Raw genomic sequence first — 22,121 nt, forward strand, 5'->3', positions numbered from 1 at the left:
GAAGCCTAAGTAGCTGCAAGTCTTTGGAACATTATCTAGACTTTGTAAGTTCTTTCATAGGGGGTTTCTTTATCTGTACCTTCACTGTTCCTGTTGAAACCTCCCGTTTAGACAGAAATCTATGACTTTGATGCCATCGTGCAAATTCCCTTCGCATCTGCATCAAAGGTCAATAGCTCCCAAGTTCTGGGAACGAAGAAGAGTTTCATTGATTCGGCCGGGAATGAAATGTACTGTAGTTTAATGTTGCATGAAACAGCGTGTTTTTTCTCTTTTCACAAAATTATATGCTCTGTTTATACACTTTGAACATACATTTTTATTGCCATTCGTTGGTGAAACCTTGATTAACATTAATTTCCAGGTACATATGAAAATGATTATATTTACTAGTAGATATAACATTTTTTTCCTCGGAAATTCTATGTGTACGAATAACAATGTTACATACTGTATATAGTTCAATGGTATCATCTAAAGTAGTATGGAGTGTGTAAGGGATGACTTCAGTATCAGTCGATTAACACTTTGCAACGTCCTCCAGTTGGACACCAGTCATCACAAAGTTAGTCCGCTACTCCTTTAGTCGGGAACATGAGAATCTGAAAATCATCAGGGCTTGCTGGGTAGAAAAGAAACACAACACTGTTTCAAAGTTAAAACGCAGTTTTATAATCGCGTATATTTCATAATCACTTACCAGTAAAACACTAGAACATACAATACAACGTTGGGCAATTCCCTCACATATAGCGAAAGTCAAAGAACATAATTAATTGCTTACTTTCAACTTATCGGCAAGAAGAAAACTCGAAAACCCAAAATCAATACTTGAATTCTCTCCGTTTCCAAGTTCTTATTATTCTTCACCTTCACCTGTTTTTCAAACTCAGTCTGTCGTCAGGTGTGGAACATTCAGGTGGGTTCACTTCCTCGGCTGAGATGAGAAAGTGACGTCAACACGAACAGATTTTGACGTAATTATAAACATATATACAAGTTCCAACCACAACTGTATCAATCTAACTATAATTATCAGTGACAACTTGCACATTATTTGAAATAACAAACATTTTAAATATCTTAACTTCTTACAAATATAAAACCTTAAACTCTCAGTTTCGTTACAACTTCAAGAGATGGTTTAAAAGATGTAGAAAATTGTAGTATCTGTATGATATTTATAAATTTTATATAAGTTAATGACCCCCCCCCCTTACACACACGCACACACACAACTTCATTCAATACTGTTAATTTTTTGAAAAATGGACTTGGTTTACAACCCCCCCCCCCCCATAACCCGTGAGTTCCCCCTGGAGATCAATTCTAGCTACGGGCCTGACCTCTACAAAGAATGCCGGAACTGCACGAAGGCAGCCGAATTGACATGAGAGCCAATTCAGCTCTTATTGTTCGAGAAATCGCGCATCAAAACACTTTTTGCTACTCTCCGTGACTGCCGTAATGCGGAGTCTTCAACCCAACCTGATTTCCATAATAGATCTTACTTTCTTACATGATGTGCCACTGTGACTCACAGAAAGGCATGCCCGAGGTACCTATTGTACGGACGCGATAAGAAGCGGCGTGCAATCAGAACGCAGAACGGCAGAACGTGACCAAATTCTGTCTCCTCGTTGGCTGCCATGTGGCTGGGGGGTTTCTACGTTGCCACGTTCGCACAAACACACGGACAGGTCAGCTGTTGGCAAGCTCGGGCATTCTGGCAAGCATGAAACATTTTATCTTCCTGCTCTACACAGCAACCGAAAACCTTCACTGAAAGAACCTTTGTTGTGTTTTTATTATGCTACATTGCAAGCATCAGCTACCGGCATCTTTTTACTTATGTTGTATCGTATCACAATTACCAACAAAAGAAAATGCGTCTTCTGTTATGAACAACACTGTGGCAAATCGTTCTCCTTTGATTTCATGCCGCCTCTTTTTGCCTTCTTTGTCACGCCGCGATTGTTGAAGCTTCAGAACGTACAAATGAAATGTATTTCTTGAAAATTACGTATAAACAAATTATGTACAACTTCGTTTCGTTAACACGTTTTTAAATTATATTTTGAGGAACCTACAAAAATTCACCTCCAAAACAGAATTTTACAGAACTGAGTTACTGTATTACGGAGAAGAATTTATCAAGATCAAATCAATTGTGTGTGAATTGATTGATTGAGTTCGTGTTTTAAAGTCCACTTTATGCACACTACGGCTAATCTGGAATGGACCTACAGTTGGAAGTGGGATCCGAACCACTATGTGCCTCGACAGGGTATCAAACCCAGGACTACTTGATTACAAGGCGACAACACTTACTGTACCCTACCACTGTGCCATCGCGGAGGCGCATGTGGGTGTGTGAAGTGAGATAATTTGGGAGCTATATGAGAATACAGGCTCTGGCAATACAGAGTTCAATAAATTACAACGAAACGCTTGGCAATTGCTCGATTTCCTTAACATTAATGATAGATACATTTGGTACATGTGTTATTAATGCTTTGAGCTACCTGTATGTAAAAACATAAAAAATGAATGAAAGAACAGAAGTAGTAGTTAAATAATCAGTTGTTTTTGCTTACCGGCTACCATTACAGTGGCGCTATCCCAAGATCATCTTCATTGTTGGTTGGTAAAGGAACATCTTCATCTGAGCTACTACTGTCACTGTTGTCTTCCCGCCCAAGTGAAATTACAAAATCCTCCATTTGCTGCTATTCAACTCCCTCCTTTTCCCATGCTTCGGAAATAATCTTCCTTGCGTGTTCTATAGCCGAACGCCACCTATCTGCTGTCACATCCCCGATAGCCTGTTCTGTCAATTGCAAAATTTTAGACGGTGCAAAAGGTGGCAAAGTGTTCCTCTGTGCTACCAGCCCTTTGACCTGTGCCCAAATAAGTTCGATTGCATTCTACATACAATGATAAGGCGGGAGACGGACCCCCGTATGTCCCGCTTCTTCTGCAAGCTTGTCTATTCGATATATGGGGAACTGGGTGTAACATAAGGAGCTGCAGTAGTTCAGCTTTCCTCATGTTTCTGCGGGCTCGCGAAAATCCTGAAGTAGGTCAATCCGGCAACAGCGCGTCGCTACCAGAGTGGGTGGTCCCACGCCGCTTGCTAGCGCGTCCCGACAATAGCTATTATTTTGAACCTTGTGAAGTATGATGGGTGAATCAGCTTCCTCTCACGAATCTTTTCTTTATTTAGAAGTTTACCCGCGTTCCTGTGAGTCAACAGCGTGAAATTAGTTTAAGTTATTCCCTGCAGAGGGCGAGGAAGCGGTCAAGGACACGGCATGCGTAGATAGATATGATTGCATCACGCTTTGCAATTCTGGACCAAACAGTCCAGATTTATTTTTCTTTGCTTTTATTCCATTTTTGGCTAATCACAAAGAACATCCGTCCCCCAGCCTGGATTCGAACTCGGAGCCCCTAGCGTGTTTACGCGCTGTGATAACCACCTGTCACGGACTAATATTTCCATTGACCTCTTAGAAAACAACAAGTTACAAAATGAAATCAAGGCGATATTAACGAATAATTTGATTAATGATACGGGAAAATATACGGAAACTAGAAATTTTTATAAGAGTTAACTTTAGGTTAAAATTAAGATTGTATGAAAAATGCGCTCAGTGAACTGGAATGTTGCAAAATTTGCGCTCAGCTTCCTGGAGGCGGAGGAGTTTTTTTATTATTTTGTGGAGAGATGGCTGGAAAATGAAGAAATTCCTGTCGAAGTTTGGACGTGCTACAAGAGACGGCACCGAACTACGAATGCTGTTGGAGAATGGTATAATCGCCTACGCCTAACAAGCTACTTGGACGACCAAATCCCAGGCTTCGTGTACATGAGATCAAGTTAAATTTTGAGGGAAAGAGAAGGAAAACTTGCTGGATGCAAGAATCGAGAATACAGTAAAGAGGTACGAAGGAACAGGCAACATTAGATCGTGTCTCAGAGCGATATTATTCTTACAGAAGATGCTGTAAACTCGATACACCGATGATATGACAAAGCTTTCTAGCAAGAAAATAATGAAGTTTTTATAAATAGATTTTAAACAAGCCTAAATAGTTGAAAGGTATTTAAATTACTTAGCCAGTATACAGCCTGGAAAAAGTGTGATGGGAATCAAATATTAGATAAATATAATACATGAATATTTGATTTTTTTAGGGTGCGGGAGCCATTAATGGTTCTTGGAAGTGTGAGCGGATATTTCATTGAGCGGAACTTTGGCGACAACTAAAATTAACTCTGTTATTATTAAGTCCATTTTGGAGAATAAATTACGCGAAGAGAGAGAGAGAGGGGGGGAGGAAAATGTATTTAAGACGTCGAAAGAACTTGAATACATGAATCGAACATCTTCAAATTCCCATCCAATTGTGATATTTTTCATAAAATTTCGCTTTTCATCTAAGTCTTTACCTGTATTCTTACACCGAGGAAAATTTCCTTTCATATGGTTACACAGAGTTCAGGCCTCAAAGCCTCGGTTGCCTCAAGAATACAGCTTCCGGGCTATGATGAATACAGGAGGTGGGCCGGGGGCCTAAAATCCCCTCCGGGATTTAAAAAGTCCCCCCCAAAATTTCAGTGACCTGGCAGAGCGATCGGACAATAGTTAAAAAAAAATTGGCATCCATGTTTACTTTCGCTTTCTTTCATTCGCTTTAATTTAACGTAGATAGAACGTACCTTTTCTTTTTTTTTTTCGTAGACCGGAATTGAATTTATTTAAAAATCCTGGACCTTTAACAACGCTGTCGACAGTTATGCTGTAGAAAGCCTAGACGTCTTAGTTTACTGTAATTGTGAATTATTGCATGCTATAACATTATTTTGTTGATTCTCATAATCCCATTTTTAAATTGATAGTTAATTATACATAATTTCACTTAATTTAATTTAATTAAATATCAGAAGTAAGAGACAATTTAATGATACTAGTATTGTTTTATAGTATTATAATTTGAGGCCTATGACACCCCCATGAAGTTTAATATCCCCTTCGGACAGGGGCGTAACCAGAAATAAAATTTGGGGGTGTCCATCCCCCAAGCCCAATGGCACGTTCCCACTCTATAATAGTGCGAGGAAAATTTTCTCGTTTTTTTTATCGTCATTTCATAATTTGATGTCTCTTGAGGCTTTTCAGAAGCATTTTGAAATATTTGGCTGAATTCTTCATCTGAAATCTCCCGAAGTTTCTGAAGCAGTTCTGTGACGTCTCTTGGGTAAGAAAGAGCAGAGGTTAAATTGTGGGAAGGCTCTAAATACTTTGACACACACAGTGAAACTGCAAAACGTTTAACAGATAGAGTACTATTAAGAAAGTATTTAAACTGTGGCTAGAAGATTACTCTGACAGCTCCACTTAACTGACAAAGTTGAAGAAATTTAACAAAACACGTGAAGTGAATCATGTTTTTCTAAAAATCGAGTTTCACACACTGAAAATAGTTTGTTTTTACTGTCTGGTACATATGCAATACATTTGTTTTTAGTATTTCACCTCTGCATGTATTATTTCTAAAAAACCACAAACTTCACTTACTGTACTTATACAGATTCTCACTTAAGTCAGATTTTCAGCTGATATATCACTATCCAGTGTAAAAAAAAGGGTCTTATTTTCGGAATCAACAAACCGTGCACACATAGGCGCAGACTCCATGGGGCTTGGGGGGCTCAAGCCCCCCCAATGTTATCGATGTGGGGCAGAGCCCCCCAAATAATTTTGCTTAAGAGGATCTAATGTATTATTTTCTTCTCTTGTAAAGTTTACTCTGAATTGTGCCACATGAACTTAACTTTAAATAAACATTTGAAATGTTCTAGACCATCAACTTTAGGGGCTGAGACCGCTAAACCATCAACTTTGGGGGGTGGGGCTATGACCAGAGACAGCAAAACTCATGACTTATTACTATATACTAAGTATGTAATTATGAGTATTGTTAATTTTTTTCTAAAAAGAGTTTCAAAAGACGATGTGCATGAACTGGGGTAGTGAATGGGACGTTCGGGCTACAAATGGCTCTCACATGACATTCAGAACGAGATCATTGATATATTAGGGACATCTGTTTTGCGCTCCGTGGTAGCAGATATTAAAAGTCGGGAATATTTTCCTATTGTGGTTGACAAAACATGTGACATATCCATCCGTGGACAATTAATATTCTGCATACGAACTGTGAATAAGAATTTTGATATATTTGAGGAATTCATGAGCTGTTATGAGATTCCGAACACTGAGGCCAAAACTTAGAAAGGGAGAGAGTGTGTCATTCATTAATTTATTTCAGTGATCAGAGCCCCCCCCCCCCAATAGTTTTGACAAGTCGGCGCCCCTGCGTGCACACACAGAGAATATTATATACCTGCAACATCAAGTGTCTCATCGGAAACTATGCTGAATTTACCATAGTATTTTCAAAAAGAAAAAGAGAATTTGGGAGAGGGGTGTCTGGACTCAAAATCCTGTATCCGCCCTGCCGTCGGGGGAAAGTGACTGGATTCAACACTGCTTCCGGGATAATCTGCGTGAAAAGAGGTTGACTTTTGGGAAACTTGATTGATTTAGTTTATTTTACTCCGCATTTTGTGCCTCTTGGCTAATTTGCGAAGATGGGGATGAGTGATGAAGTGGTGAAATTGATGAATTTACAACCAAGCCCGATCGGGATTCGAACCCGGGACGCAGCGCGATGTGCTAACCACTTTTCTTTTTTTTTTTTTCATTCACTCGTATCATTTCATTTCATTCATATTTCAATTTCAGGACTTTTCAGGACACACAATCACAAACATCCATGTCCGAGCCAGGATTCGAACCTCGCGTGGTAGCGCGATGTGCTAACCACACCGCCACAGGGGCCGACTACCACTCGGCCACAGGGTCCGGCTTTTGGGAAACTTCTCGGAACATTGACATTATACATACCGTAAGTCCAGCATCAATATTCTACATTGTGCGAGAACCATGATCATCAATTTCCGTGGAACTGGTTAGGTCGCCGAAGGACTTGAGCAGGCTTGTTAAAGGTAAAGGAATTTTAAATAAATTCAATCCCAGTCCTGGAGAGAAAATCAGTAAGCGTAAATGGGTTCTGGACCGTAAAGAAACTTCTTATCTGTAAAGTATTTCAATTCGCACCAGGAACCTTTTTACCAGATCAATTTAAATTCGGTCCAGGAGCCTTTTTTCCGGAACAATTTAAATACGGCCCAAGAACATTTTTTTCCCGTATCAATTGAAATTAGGTTCAGGAACCTTTTTTCAAATAAACAATACTCAACTTGGACCGAATTCCGGTCCTGCAGCGGAGCCCAATAGAACCTATTAGAAAGGTCCCTGGACATTTAACAACCCTGCTGTTGAGTGTGAAGCTCAGACTAGACACCACTTGAATTTTTATCGTGTGAGGTCACTTGAAAACACTTGGTTTATGCCAAGATTACTGGTCTACATGCGTTCCTGGAAGATAGGACCCTCCCCTCCTCCTCCGCTATCGAACTTATGTTACTGGAATGGCAGCTTATGCGTAGGTGAAAGTTCGTAAAAACTTCCATAAAATTTAAAATATTTTTGAAAGTTTTATATGTATTTGTATGCATGGGCGTCGGGAGGGGGGGGGGTCGAACATGTCGGTGGATACCGCTGGAAATTGACATCGTTCATTTAAAGATACAAGAAAGCCGAAAGTTTGCTACTCTTATTGTTAACAACAGAAATAAAGTTGAATTTGTTTGTATTCGAACAGAATAATCAAAGTAAAAATGCATTGGATCGAAAACATTGAGTGAAAAATACAGCAATAAGGTTATATTCTACCATTTCATCCAAAGAACAAATGGTTCCACAGTTTTCAAAATTCTAATAATTACAGTTGCAGGTGAGAGGCCACAGAACACACTTTATAAGAAAAAAATTGCCCTAACATTTAAAGCGTTTTCTTAATCGAGACGTGCAAAAGTTATATCAAAATGCATTTCAGATACTAACTGCATAAAATGCAAAAGAAATAATGGAAAATAGTTGTACTGGTATTCACTCGATTGGTTGATCGAGTCTCCCCATTTACATAATAATAATAATAATTAATTATTATCATTTCGAATAAAATTTATTTTTGTTTATAATATTTATTTTTATTATATAATAACATTTATAACCATGGTAATAATTCTTATTATTTTTCTACTATTCAACTTTTATCATTTGCCCGAACCCCCTGCAAAAATTTCTGTCGACGCCTATGTATGTATGTATGCACATGCATATGTATGTGTATACGCAGTGGCGTACGCAAGGGGGGGTTACGGGGTTGAAACCCCCCCTTGAGCTTGTGAAATATTATGAAAAATGCTGTGGAAAAAAATGGCCATTTTTTTACAGTCAAAGATCTGGGACAATAATATTACTACTACTACTACTACTACTACTACTAACAATAATAATAATTTGAATTATTATCTCCATGCAGCATGGAAAAAAGCACAGCATTCCAAACACACGCGTCTTTCAGAGTGATGCCTTGAAAATAAACACGAGTTTATGAGGTTAGGTTAGGGTAACTATGATTTAAAAGAGAAAAAAATTGTGTTGTATCTCAGTTGCAACAATGTTCAATACACTGCCGTACGCAGGATTTTTTTTCGGGAGGGGCTGGAATAGTAAATGTGGATAGCACATGGCTTCGTTTTGGAGGGCAGGATGTATAATAAAATATTTCGTATTTTTGGAGCTTTTCAGTCTATTAAAATTGTATTCAAAGACAAAAATGTTAATCGGGATTCACTTTAAAAGAGGTTTCGCATTTACACATTTTGATTTTTTAAAGTCCTTAACTGACTTTTATTTGAAAATTCTGATTTTCTCAAAATTTTGGTAGGGGCTGGAACACCATCGGCCATCCCTCTACGTACGCCAGTGTTCAACGAACATGTATTTTGTTTTGTGTGAATAATGAGAATTAAGTAAATAAAGTTATTGGTACGTTGTAAGAGGCTAATGTATAGACAAAGGCTAGGCGGACAAGAATACAGTCACGAATTCGCCTTCCCACTATATTGTTTACCGCAGCGCTTTTGAATGTCTCTCTTTAAAATGTCTCACCTTGTTGACTAGACAATTATTCAAACGACAATAAGCTTAACTATTGTAAAATGTTTTGTTGGCAAGAACAATAATCCAGATGTGAATTATCGGGGTCATTTATGCGGGGAAAAAGCCGGAAAAATTCCAACCAATTTCGGGAATCGAATCGGGATCTCCCGCGTGATTGTCACTTGTCAGACGCTCTACCGACCAGATCACCGCAACTCCTTGGATGAGTCCAATACTTTGATTATTTCAATTTATTTTAATATATTTTCTTGTATTTATGGCTAGGCGGACAAGAACACAGTCACCAATTCGCCTTCCCATTATATTGTTTACCGCAGCACGTTTGAATGTCTCTCTTCAAAATGTCTCACCTCGTTGACCAGACAATTATTTCGTAACAAAGAAACAAAAAAAAAAATGCTCCCAGGATTTGAAAAAAATCGAATGACCAGAAAGTAATTTCTTTCTATTGTTTTCATAAATGGTATATTTATGTAGATCTCTACTACATAATAGTAGTAGTGGATTAGTAGTATTATTAGTATTAATTCAGCTAATTAATTAATTATAAGTATTATTAATTAATTGTGATTATTATTATTTAATTAAAGTATAATAACACAATGGTAATGTGAATTTGGAAAAAAGTTTTAGAAATAACACCCCCCTTGATGAAATCCTGCGTACGCTACTGTGTATACGTATTCAAATATGTGTATATGTATGTGGACAGTGATGAATTCGGGTGCTGGCCCTGAGGGAACATTCTCTCCGGGAATTATAAAGTCACCCAGAAGCTTTCAGTAACCTGGCAAAGCATTCGAACAATAACTATAGAAGCTTTCAGTAACCTGGCAAAGCATTCGAACAATAACTAAGAAATTTAGCAAAAATATTTGCTTTGTCTTTATTTCATTCACTTTAATTTAACGTAGAACATATTTTTTAAAAGTAATAATCACTGATTCAGTCCTCTTTGAACGAATTTAAATTATCGTCCGTTTTGATAACTGCCAAATTAAGGAATAGGGTGTGTGAAGCTTGTGGGGGACGAAGAATCTACAGAAAGTTTGATCCACAGATAGGCTGTAGAAAGCCTAGACGCCTTAGTGTTCTATGCTATAATATTATTTTATTGATTCTCATTTTTAAAATTATATTGAATTATATCTAAATACACTTAATTTAATTACATATCAGAACCAAGGCGTCCGCAGGACTTTTACTCAGGGGGTCAGAGTCATAGAAACTTTTTATTATTGTTATTGTAACTATTATTACTACTACTACTATTATATATATATATATATATATATATATATATATATATATATATATATATATATATATTTCAGTCTAAGGCGCTGTGCTTTGGACTGCGGGACGGCATGGGTTCGAGTCCGCCTGGGTTCAGTCTCTGGATTCACGGCCTGTGTATAAGACCGGTGGCAAGTTACCATCGTGAGGAAATCCGGGAGTTGCAAGTGAGTAGCGTAACCCGGTCTCGGAAATCTCCTATAATGGCTGAGGGTTCGACGTGCTGACCCCACGTCACCCCATTACTGGTTGCAGATCTCTACACCTCTAGGTAGGATTGTGGGAGGGTGACTGACAGTCGAGAGATCGGCCTAGGCCCTTCAAGGGCTGTCGAGTCGCGGGTTATTATTTATTTATTATTATTCTGTATTATTACATACATACATAATTTTCATATTCTGTGTATCTATACATATTTGCATAACTGAATACTTAGGACAAAATGCCTTTTTTTATAGTTAGATATTAGACTAAAATCTTAAATGTATCCCTACTTTAATAATAATAATAATAATTGTTTCTGTAACTTACTTTGTGTAAGTCACAGAAAACAATATTTTTTGTTGTAAAATATCTCTACACCATTCGAATTAATACTTTAACATTTTCCATAAATCTCAGGGGGGGTATCAGAACTAAGGGACAATTTTAAAAGATTAGCATTGTTTTATTAGTATTTTATTTTCATACCTATTACATTCCCTCCCCGTGAAGTTTGATATCTCCCCCGGAAAAAAGTGGCTGGATTCAACAATTCAAAAGAGCAAACTACACCAACTTTTCCTATAGGATATATTATTACGCTCCCCCAGGTTCAGCCTCACCCAAAATAAAATCCATCGTACGCCACTGCCCTAAAGAGAATGACTACTAACGCAAAAAACGAATGTAGGTCACGGACACTTCTGGGCTGGAACAAATTAATTTAATTTTAAAGGCATCGTTACAACTCAGAAATGTTCGTGACTGTACAATCAACAAACTAACTTGTTCCAAACGAAAAACGAACAATCAACTTCTTGGATTCATCTTAAACGGCTTTCGAAACAATCCGCGAAAACTGTTTTCGCTATCAATAATTTATCCAAAACGGACTCGAAGATTATAGAAGCCTGGACTTCTCTCTTTTTCAGTAATCATCAGTTTGGAGTCAGCATCTGACGTCAGTTGTTCTAAGCAAATAAACGGGGAGGTGTAGCAATCACGAACGCGTGACTAACAAATGGTCTGTGCAAATGGCGACACTCGACACCGATGACAATAACAAGACGGTACTTTCCCAATACAGCCTTCTTAACATCTACGATCGTCTTCCCGAATTTTTGCCAAACTAATTCCGTAGAAATATTGTACAATGCATTGAAGGTATTTGCACAAGACTCTGCGACACACACATAGTGCTGACATTAAGGCCGTACTAAAGGCAATTTTGTGGTAATTTTTCGATAATAGATGGCAGCACCGTTTGCCATGGCAACCGAGGGCCATGTTGCCAGATCTGCGCGTCATACGTTCATTATTTAGGCTGAAATATCAGTTTGGAAGCAAATAACAATACAAAAACTTGTACAGTGCAAAAATTAAGATTTGACCACATATCTAAGGACAGATACAGACATCCCGGGTTTACCCCCGGCTGAGATGGCTCGGGACCCCCTTCGATTAGTTGTTTTTATTAATGCGAAGTTCTATAATTTTTTGTCCACTCAATGAAATTAAGGTCAGTGATATTAAGAAATACTGTATGAAGCAGTGATTGGAATTTAAAAACTTTAAAAAATAAAGCAATCGTTAACTTGATATAAAATTAAGAGACCATTGAAGTTTAAATTATGTATATAACAGTATGATCCATGTTTGGAAGACATAGTTAACGGCTGCTGTAGCTATAGGCTAGATGGTTTTTTCCTGTAAAGTTCCCGCCACTGAGTGATCTACGTCTCCATGTGATTGTTGCCAAATATAAGTTCATGGTCACCTAGAGAGGTGGTTAAAAATAGTCTCTGGCCCTCCCCTCTGAAATATGGAGGCATTTATATTTGTGTCTCTTTTCCTATTTCTGTCTTTCTTACTCTACATTTTCACCATCCTATGAATAGAATCTGCATTTCTTCTAGTTTGTATCTTTCTGTTTATTGTTGATGATTTCTTATACCTTTTGCATGTTCTCTTCAATTTCATGCCCCCCCTATTCTCCCTCCCTACTTGTCCCCATATGTCCTCTGTGCATTCATGTACATTTTATGTGTCGAAAAATCGGAAATACGTTATTTTGAAAATGTCAGGTTTCTCAAACACGGCTTTTTGTTATTTTACTCACAAAGAACACCCATGCCTAGGTCGTGATTCGAACCCTGGACCTCAAACGCGAGTTTTTTTTCTGCTAACAAAAATGGATGATTGGAAATGTTGAGAATAAAGTAATTGTAGTGACAATAACCAAAATTGAGGCACTTTTCAAAATATGCAACTCCATCTCTGAGTTACATTTTGAGCCAAGAAATTGAACAACTCAGTTATTTTTTTAAAATAATAACTTTCCCAAGACTGATTTTAATGATTTTAACTACATTTTTCTACAGTGTTTATGGTTTAGAAATCCAGGTTCCAGTAAGTACATAGTCAGTAACTAATCGACTGACAATCTAACCTCACGTTGGTGAATCCCCGTCACGGTAACACTTAACAAAAAGTCAGCGAAGTGAAGGGTCGGGAAAATCCCAGCAAGGCACCATCTATCAACTGACCCTTGATCTGGTACTTTCCTAGTTTGTCCTTACAATACTCTTAAGCTAAGCATCATATTCTATTTTGAAACTGACTGTTCTTCCCCACGGTTTTGCTTCGTACACAAAAGAGAGGGGAAAGAGTACGATAAGAGCGTGGGCAGTGGTCCCCGCAAGGCATGTAATCTTCACAGACAACTGGTCTTTCTGTGGTAGACGTCATACAAGTCCAAGGCAGCTTGTGCGTGCTTCAGTGCGACTGCGTCTTTTGAACTCGCAGGTTCATGTTTCTTCCGCAGCGAGGAACATGTAGGAGTGTGGGAAATTGTGCAGTGTTTTGAAGGAACGTTTTACCAAACTGGAAGAATAAGGATTTGGTTTTTGAAACAGGTACGTTGTTAATTGTCTCTCTCCAGCCATGGCCATATACGAGGGTTGCTATTTATGTATCCGGAATAACAACAACAACAACAAAAAAGTATAATTGAAAATGGTTTTATTGTTTTTCAAAATATTCTCCATGATGATCGATGCACTTTTGCATACGTTTGAACCAATTCTCATAGCACTTTGTCCATTCCGATTGAGGTATCTCGAAAACATGCATTTTGAACGCATCAATCGCTTCTTCTGGCGTAGAAAATCGTTGACCACGTAGCTTATTCTTCACGTACGGGAACAAAAATAACATTGGGTGCTAAATCAGGGCTATACGGCGGATGACCCATCAATTCAATGTTTTCACCGGTCAATTACTGAGTTTGTAGACCGATGTGTGACAACTCGCATTGTCATGATCCTGCGTCGCTGGTTGTTTTTTCTGATTTCCCCGAAGACTTCTGGCAAACAAATGGTTGTGTACCATTCAGAATTGACGCTTCTACGATTCTCTAGTGGAACTGTAGCCACATGTCCATTTTCCCCCAAAAAACAGGCGACCATTTGCTTCGAAGTGCTTCTTGCACGAACAACTTTTCTTGGGTTTGGCTCATCTTGGAGCACCCACACCGTCGACTGCCGTTTGCTTTCGGGCTCATATGCATAGATCCAAGATTCGTCACCTGTGTAGATGTTATACACGGCTTTTGAAGCACCACGATTGTATTTTGTATTTGTTTGCACCAATCGACACGATGCCTAGGGATGCCTCAATCTCACGATATGTCACATGACGATCTTGCATTATCAGTTCTCGCACAGCATCAATGTTTTCTGGCACAACAACAGATTTTGGACGGCCTTCTTTAGATTCGTCCGTGAGCGTACGAGGGCCATGATTGAATTCACTAAACCAGTGATATGCAGTGCTTTTAGATGGTGCTTCAACGCCAAAAGTCGAAGTTAGTTGATCGGTGCACTGTTGTTGAGATAATCCACGTCGAAAGTCGTAGAAAATCATTGCTCGAAAATGTTGTCGAGTTAATTCCATTGTTGGCCTCCGATGAAATTTTCAAGTCCCTGTATCAAACAAAAATAGCATCCGTAAGCACAACGTTCTGGGTACATATACCATAGAAATGTCCAACTTTACGATGGATATATTAGATGTTACCTAGCAACATTAGTGTTGCCAGTTCCGGATACATAAATAGCAACCTATGTATAAGGTGAGAGTTTAACGCGGGTCCAAGCTCCCATCCCCCAGTCATTTCAGTAAACATTTTCCAGGAATCATTTAAAAACAACCAATGGCACAGGAAAGTTTTTGATTTGGATATAAAATTCACCGTTTCTCTCTCTCTCTCTCTCTCTCTCTCTCTCTCTCTCTCTCTCTTTCTCTCTCTCTGTGTGGCAGAAGAAAAAATCGAGTTTGAGAAACCTGAAATTTTCACAATATTGTCATTGCGAAATGGTTGACAGACCTCAGCTGCGGAGTAGTTAGCACAACGAGCTACGACGGCAGAGGTCCCTGGTTTTGTTTGAGTTGGTGTTTTAAGTCCACTTTGTGCACAGTGAGGCTAATCGGTACTGGACCTACAGTTTAAAGTGGAATCCGAACCACTATGTGCCTCCCCGATGACGCAGTGGTAACGTAGTTGCCTGGTAATCAAGGGGTCCCGCGTTCGATACCCGGTGGAGGCACATGACACAGTGGTTCGGATCCCACTTTAAACCGTACGTCCAGTCCCGATTAGCCTTACTATACATAAAGTGTACTTAAAACACCAACTCAGCGTGGGAGGTGTAGAATGTAGCAAAAAGGGGGTCAGAAAACTAAAGAGAAAATATAAAAAGTATAAGAAATCATCAACAAAGGACAGAGAGTAAGCAAGAAGAAATAGATTATATTCATAGGAAGGATGGTGAAAATGTAAGAAGGACATTTCATCGTTTTGCATTAATTTTAAACAGTTTTTATTTCAAGAACGCATATCAACTGAGGTAATTAATACCACAATGTAGTGGAACCGATTCACGATGGGTTGTATTCTTTGGAATAGGAAGATCATGTAGACAAAATAAAAAAAATGCGTTTAAATACAAAAAAAACCTATATTGTTTGAACGGCAGCATCTTGTGTCTGTCAAATTGTTTGCGGAGTTACAAGGGGAACAAAAGGATAAAAAGATTTAGCAGTACTTTACTCCCTCCAATAATTCTGGCGGTACAATGTATTCTCCTCCCCACACACCGTGCCTGCGCCACTGCAAAAATAGCATTAACAATTACTGTAATGTGGTGCTTAACTAATTTCAACACAATTAAAAGTAGGTTATTCCACTTCCTCTTGTGCCTCCCTAGTCTTGTTTGCGCTTTCTAACTGAAGGTAAAACTAATTCGATTCTGGTCCTTTGTCCGTTCAAAAACGAAAGCCAAGAACTTTTCCACCTCAGCAAATCCAAGCACCCGCGACCTTGATATGTGTTAGCTTTTTCTGTGTGTGTGAAAGATGTGATCCATTTCTCCGTTTCCTGTTCCGACAGAAAATCCAACTGAATACAAAACAGCCAGCTTTGTACGGAAAGGGGAATTCCAATTCATAAAGTTGAGTTGCGTCAGGCATTCAGAATTGTACGCTGTTGTCAGGGTGCGAAATTATTGAAGACTGGTGAGGACCTGGGGGGGGGGGGGGAGAGAAAGTGCAAGTGTGTGTGTGTATATATATATATATACAGGGTGACTGGTAATTAGATGTATTCCCTGAAAGGGGTTAAAGTAGAGACAATTTGCAATAAATTTGACCATATGATACCCCGTCCGAAAATTAGTAATTTTCGAGATAATCGAATTTCAATTGTTTTTTTTAAAAAAAGATGACAATTTTCCACATAAAAAGATGAATTGAGAAAAAACTGCTCAATGTATGGAACTTATTTCAGCGTTTTCTGATAGCTAACAAATAAGTGGTTCGTTGAAAAAAAAAGTTTTTCCCAAATAACAATCACATGTAAGTACCGGGTGGGTCTAAACTTACAAGTGATGATAAAAAATGCACTCTTAGTTTACTTGGCAACGTATAAATAACAAAAATGGTATGACACGAAGCGTACAAATTACTTAAATTACTTCCTTGTGGCATCTGCTATCCAACAAGGTACAAATGTTCACATTTGTGTACAAGAAATAATACTTCATTCATCTTCATGTGAATGGAATCAATGAACAATACAATTAAAGAACATTACACGTATGGCTCAAAGTGGGCACCTCCGTTACGAATGCAGGCACGCAGGTTTTTACGGACATTTGGTCTCTTAACTCGTGATGTGATGGTGTCCTTGATGTGTTGACCAGCTGTTCAGATTCTCTCCCTGAGCTCTTCTTGCGAGTTTACCGGTGTCTTGTCATGTGGCTCCAAATGTAAAAGTCGAAAGGCTTCAAATCGGGGATCGAACCGGCCAGGGAATCGGACCGCCTCGGCCAATCCATTTCTTTGGGTAATTTTCATCCAGCCAATGTCGCACGCCCAGGCAGAAGTATGGATGGGCGTAATCAACAATCATTTGATCGAGCCATTTTTCCTGCCCCAAATCTTAAATGGCATCACTTATGAACATTTTTTGAGGAACAGGATGGCAATGTTGTTGGAGGATGTGCCTCTAGCTACAAGACGTGGCATGATTTATCAGCATGATGACTGCTTAGCTCGATCCCCCGATCGATTTGACGCCTTGCCACTTTTACATTTGGAGCCACATGACAAGACAGCGGTAAACTCGCAAGAAGAGCTCGGGGAGAGAATCTGAACAGCTGGTCAACACATTAAGGACACCATCACATCACGAGTTAAGAGACCAAATGTCCGTAAAAACCTGCGTGCTTGCATTCGTAACGGCGGTGCCCACTTTGAACAAGATGTGTTCTTTAATTGTATTGTTCATTGATTCCATTCACATGAAGATGAATGAAGTATTATTTCTTGTACACAAATGTGAATGTTAGCAACATTTGTACCTTGTTGGATAGCAGATGCCACAAGGAAGAAATTTAAGTAATTTGTACGCTTCGTGTCATACCATTTTTGTTATTAATACGTTGCCAAGTAAACTAAGAGTGCATTTTTTTATCATCACTTGTAAGTTTAGACCCACCCGGTACTTACATGTGATCGTTATTTGGGAAAAACTTTTTTTCAACGAACCACTTATTTGTTAGCTATCAGAAAACTCTGAAATAAGTTCCATACATTGAGCAGTTTTTTTCTCAATTCATCTTTTTATGTGGAAAATTGTCATTTTTTAAAAAAAACAATTGAAATTCGATTATCTCGAAAATTACTAATTTTCGGACGGGGTATCATATGGTCAAATTTATTGCAAATTGTCTCTACTTTAACCCCTTTCAGGGAATACATCTAATTACCAGTCACCCTGTATATATTAATTTATAATGTTAATAAATATAAATTACTAAATATTTAAAAATACATTATTATTAAAACACCATTAAGCCTTGTTTCCATGATATGAAAAACTCAGTATGCTGATCAAGGCAGAAATTTATTTTATTATAAAACATAAACTAAATGGAACAGATTTATAAAGTAGCAAACTACGTAATACCTTTACTAACTGGTTCAAGATGTCAATAAATTACAAAATAGTTTAATTATGTAATAGTTCAAATGAAATAGTTTTTCTTTTAGTTTTTGCTTTCTGTTAATATAAATCAATTAGATTTCGTACTTATATTTGTCTTACATTATTGTACTGTATTACTTTTATTGTACATATATTGCTATTGGTGTGGATCTGTGAATTATCTCTTGAAAGAGAGTGTGCTTTTTCGATATTATCCTTAGTAAATTATATTTGAAGTCGAAACTAATTGCTTATCTTTTATTGTTATAACAAAAACTCTCTCCCCAGAATTTGTTGGTGGAGGAGGATTTTTGAGGCCAATATTGTTGATGGGGGAAAATCCCTCCAGGATATCCCACCATGACTGTTGTAAGCATGCACACAACCTCAAATGTACCAATTGACACAAATATGTTGACTAATGTAACACATTAAAGTACTAGATGCTATCCGCCCAGTTAAGAAAACAACAGTCTCCCAGCTAATATAATTTACATAATGATGTCCCACCTACTGCATTGTCTGCATGTCGATCTACTATGCTAGCATCCCTCCTCGTCTCTCTAAAACGCGCCCAAGTGTCCCCCCTAGCTAGAAATTTCCATTTCGAGCACTGGGGTCGATGACACGAGATTGTTGTGATGCCTCAGGTATGCACTTTCACAAGAATCAAACTCTTTCCAGTTGGAGAATCCAGGCCTCTCAAGGCCAAACCGCCGTATGAGATCAGATGAACGTAACTCCAAAAAAATGCAGTTTTCAGTTTTGTTTAAATAAACTCCTCTGGAGAGCTCTATTTTGAGTCACTTCTAATCGTTTCAGTAAGATGGAGTCACGTATCTCTTATTTACTGACTCTTTTTAAGAGTCAGCGTAAGAATACATTGATAAATTGGAGTAACGTCCCTCTGGTTCTCACCCAACGATACTATCTCCCATGAGTCAGTACAGAGGTAAAGTAACCCCCTTGAAAAAATCGCACTATTTTTATTTCTGAAATATTATGAATTTCCTATTTCTGTAATTTATTTCTATTTTATCTTCTTTTATATTATCTTCTCTTCCTTTTGTCCTCGCTAGCTTTGTAAAGTAGATATTTACAGCGGTATGAACCTGGTTAATTATAGATAGGTCATATATTTTGTTGATCGTAATTGCAACTCCAAACGTTTGCACCGTGGTTGCATACATTCAGAATAAAAGTTCGTTTCTCGAGCACTGAAACCAGGTTTCAAACAAAAGTTGTTTATTTTAATGATTGTCATACGCTGTAGAAATGTTTTGAACCGACACGCTGTTTGTCATTGTCCCTTCATCCATTTCATCTCACCACAATTCATTCTCATCTTCGCGATTAGCCAAAAGTGGCAGAAAAGTGAAGTAAAATAAAGACAAATGAATCAGCCATTCTTCTTTCGTTCTGTTTTTCACAACGCCGTGTTCAATAATTGAAGCAAAAAGCACTCTAGCACAAGTACAATTTCATTCCAAAAGTACCCTAGAATGAAGAATGAAAATGGGGATGGACAATTTGCGAAGTTGTCTTTGAGGTTGATTGTACAGTCAGCTAATTCAGTAGTACTGTGTAATTTACACAAAGCAATTTGGTGCAGTTATTTTAACGATTTGTGAAATTAATTAGAAAAAAATACATTTTTTACTTAGAAGAATTAGACTAATTGCACGACGTAATAGAAAAACTCTACAACGACATCTTTCATTCTGTTAACCCTCCGAACACACGGGGCTGTGCTCCGAAGTCACAACAGCGCGAACTTCTGCCACCCGCCTAATTTCATGGCCGTGCGTTTAATAAGTGAGACGAGTGTACCTGGCATATGCACTTTCATATTTCCATAAGGAGGAATTTATTCAGGATTTTCCATCTGGGGGGTGCAAGTTCGTTGTTAGGGGTGGTGCAAGGGTGAATTTAGCGCCAAAATGACCATAATCTTAGTGAATATTTTAGGGCAGGTGTTGGGGAAAATTTGAGGTGAAGGTTTTGGGGAGTGTGTGTGGATAAATCACTGAATTACCCTGAATTATCCGAGGCAGTGCCTGGACAACACATTCGTAGTCATTCTCGTGATTAACCTAGAGAGGCAGTCTACTTATTGACGCAGAAAATACAAGACCCTGTAGTCATCAAACGTGGATCAATCGTCGCGTGTCCAACTAAAAGCGTTTCCGTGTTTGTTCTGAAGTTTCTTGAGTCAATGATTGAAGCAACAATATTCTTCCTGCACCTAACATCCTTTTAGAAAGAGTTTGTGTGGTAGAAGTCGACAACAACGCAGGTGAAATCTGTAGGTCTTCCTGTCCGTCACTCTTCATGGGTGTTACAGAATCATTCTCCTGGCAGAATAGAAACAGAGTTTGAAAATAATTAAAATAGTTGAATGCATATGAAAATTGTGAATGGAGACACATGATTCGCATTAAGAACTTTGACACGATGATTAACTTTTGAATGTGATTGGCTACTGTACTGTACCGCTGTAAAAAGTTTTTATTAACACGTGAGAATTACTTGAAATACATATGTATACGAGTACATACATAAAAATTTGTCGTAAATCGTGTGTCTGGAGTGAGTTAAGTGATATTTTGTTCATTAATAATGTAGCTTCTTTCTGTCCTGAATGCCAACGGTTGCGCTCTCATGCTCCCGCATCCGTAATCAAATTTTAAAAATACTTAATGTAGAAATACAATAAATTTCTCTATTGAACATTTCCTATAAAATATTTCATGGATATGTTGCAAGCTAAGTTCCATAGATGATCCTTATGTTCTAAAATAGGTATAATAAGAACTGTATTCACAAGAGAAATCGTTAATTATATATCGTTAATTAATAATAAAACATACAAAAGTATGCTGGATTTTGGGTACTATCTATACGTTGAATGTGTTCATTCAGTGCCATTGCATTAATTATAGAAACAAAGGTTCTAGTTCAATGGATATAGAATCTGGGATAGTTTTTCAATAAAGTTTTCTGCACAATCTCAGCAGCTTTTATCTGATCGTATTATTTTGTGCATGTCAGCGTTTTTTCTCAATAGCTTCTTATTCTTAATATAAAATTATGGAAGCAATAAATTTCGAGCATCACGTACATCACCAGTACCCAAGCAGTAATCAGCCCGTGTCAGCTTTACAATAATTAAAATGTAGAGTTCCATATTTTGATTAATAATTTGCATAATTAAGAAAAGCACGTAATAAAAATATATTGTACACATAAATAATATCATTAACAACGCCAATATTTACAATAACAGTGCTTGTAAAGACATATTTTATTGCTTAATTATAATCTGCTTCATTATTATTATTATCATGAACAGTTGAACGCCTCTCACTTCTTATCTGTACGTGCAGCTATTCTATGCAAAACAAAATTCACGTTTTTTCATTTTACATGTGAATTGTAGTCCACAGCCATTATACACGTCTCCATGAAACAACCTGACAGCTACATATCAGCTGTTCCTGCCTTGTAATTTATTGAGGAACAGGCTTTAGGCTACCGGTTGCGTAATACGGCTGCATCTCTTCCAACGATCTCTGAAAACAAGAATATAACAAACGAAATAATCGATCATCAAACAATGTTTGTTTCTTGCTTGCTATTACATCGAACATTTTCTTTAATGTTCTACATGTCCAGAAGAAGCTAAATGCGCAATGGTTCACTTCTGGAACAAACGTTCAGAAATGAGAAATTGTTAGTATCACGTAGAACCGAAACTACGCACGGATGATCCGTTTGAGATGTCAGAAAAATAAACCGTTGTGTACAATAGGTTAATGTACGTATCTCTGAGCAGCTTGTTGTAATATATGCAGAAAGATGTAAGTTTTGAGTGAGTGCAGATTTACAGACTTCAGCCATGTGGCTGTACTAGT

The 22,121-nt window shown here is 37.9% G+C and overlaps 1 protein-coding gene across 1 annotated transcript in view; it reads left to right on the top strand.

Moving 5' to 3' along the window:
- Window positions 1-13,451: 13,451 nt before the first annotated feature.
- wtrw (ankyrin repeat domain 61 water witch) overlaps window positions 13,452-22,121 on the top strand; it is a 47,514-nt gene continuing 38,844 nt past the window's right edge. The window contains exon 1 of the mRNA XM_083123791.1: window positions 13,452-13,576. The gene's annotated coding sequence lies outside the window, so the exon portion shown is untranslated. The remainder of the gene's footprint in view (window positions 13,577-22,121) is intronic.

Source organism: Lepisma saccharinum, chromosome 6 (assembly GCF_977018435.1).
Source record: "Lepisma saccharinum chromosome 6, izLepSacc3.1, whole genome shotgun sequence".
NCBI lineage: Eukaryota > Metazoa > Arthropoda > Insecta > Zygentoma > Lepismatidae > Lepisma > Lepisma saccharinum.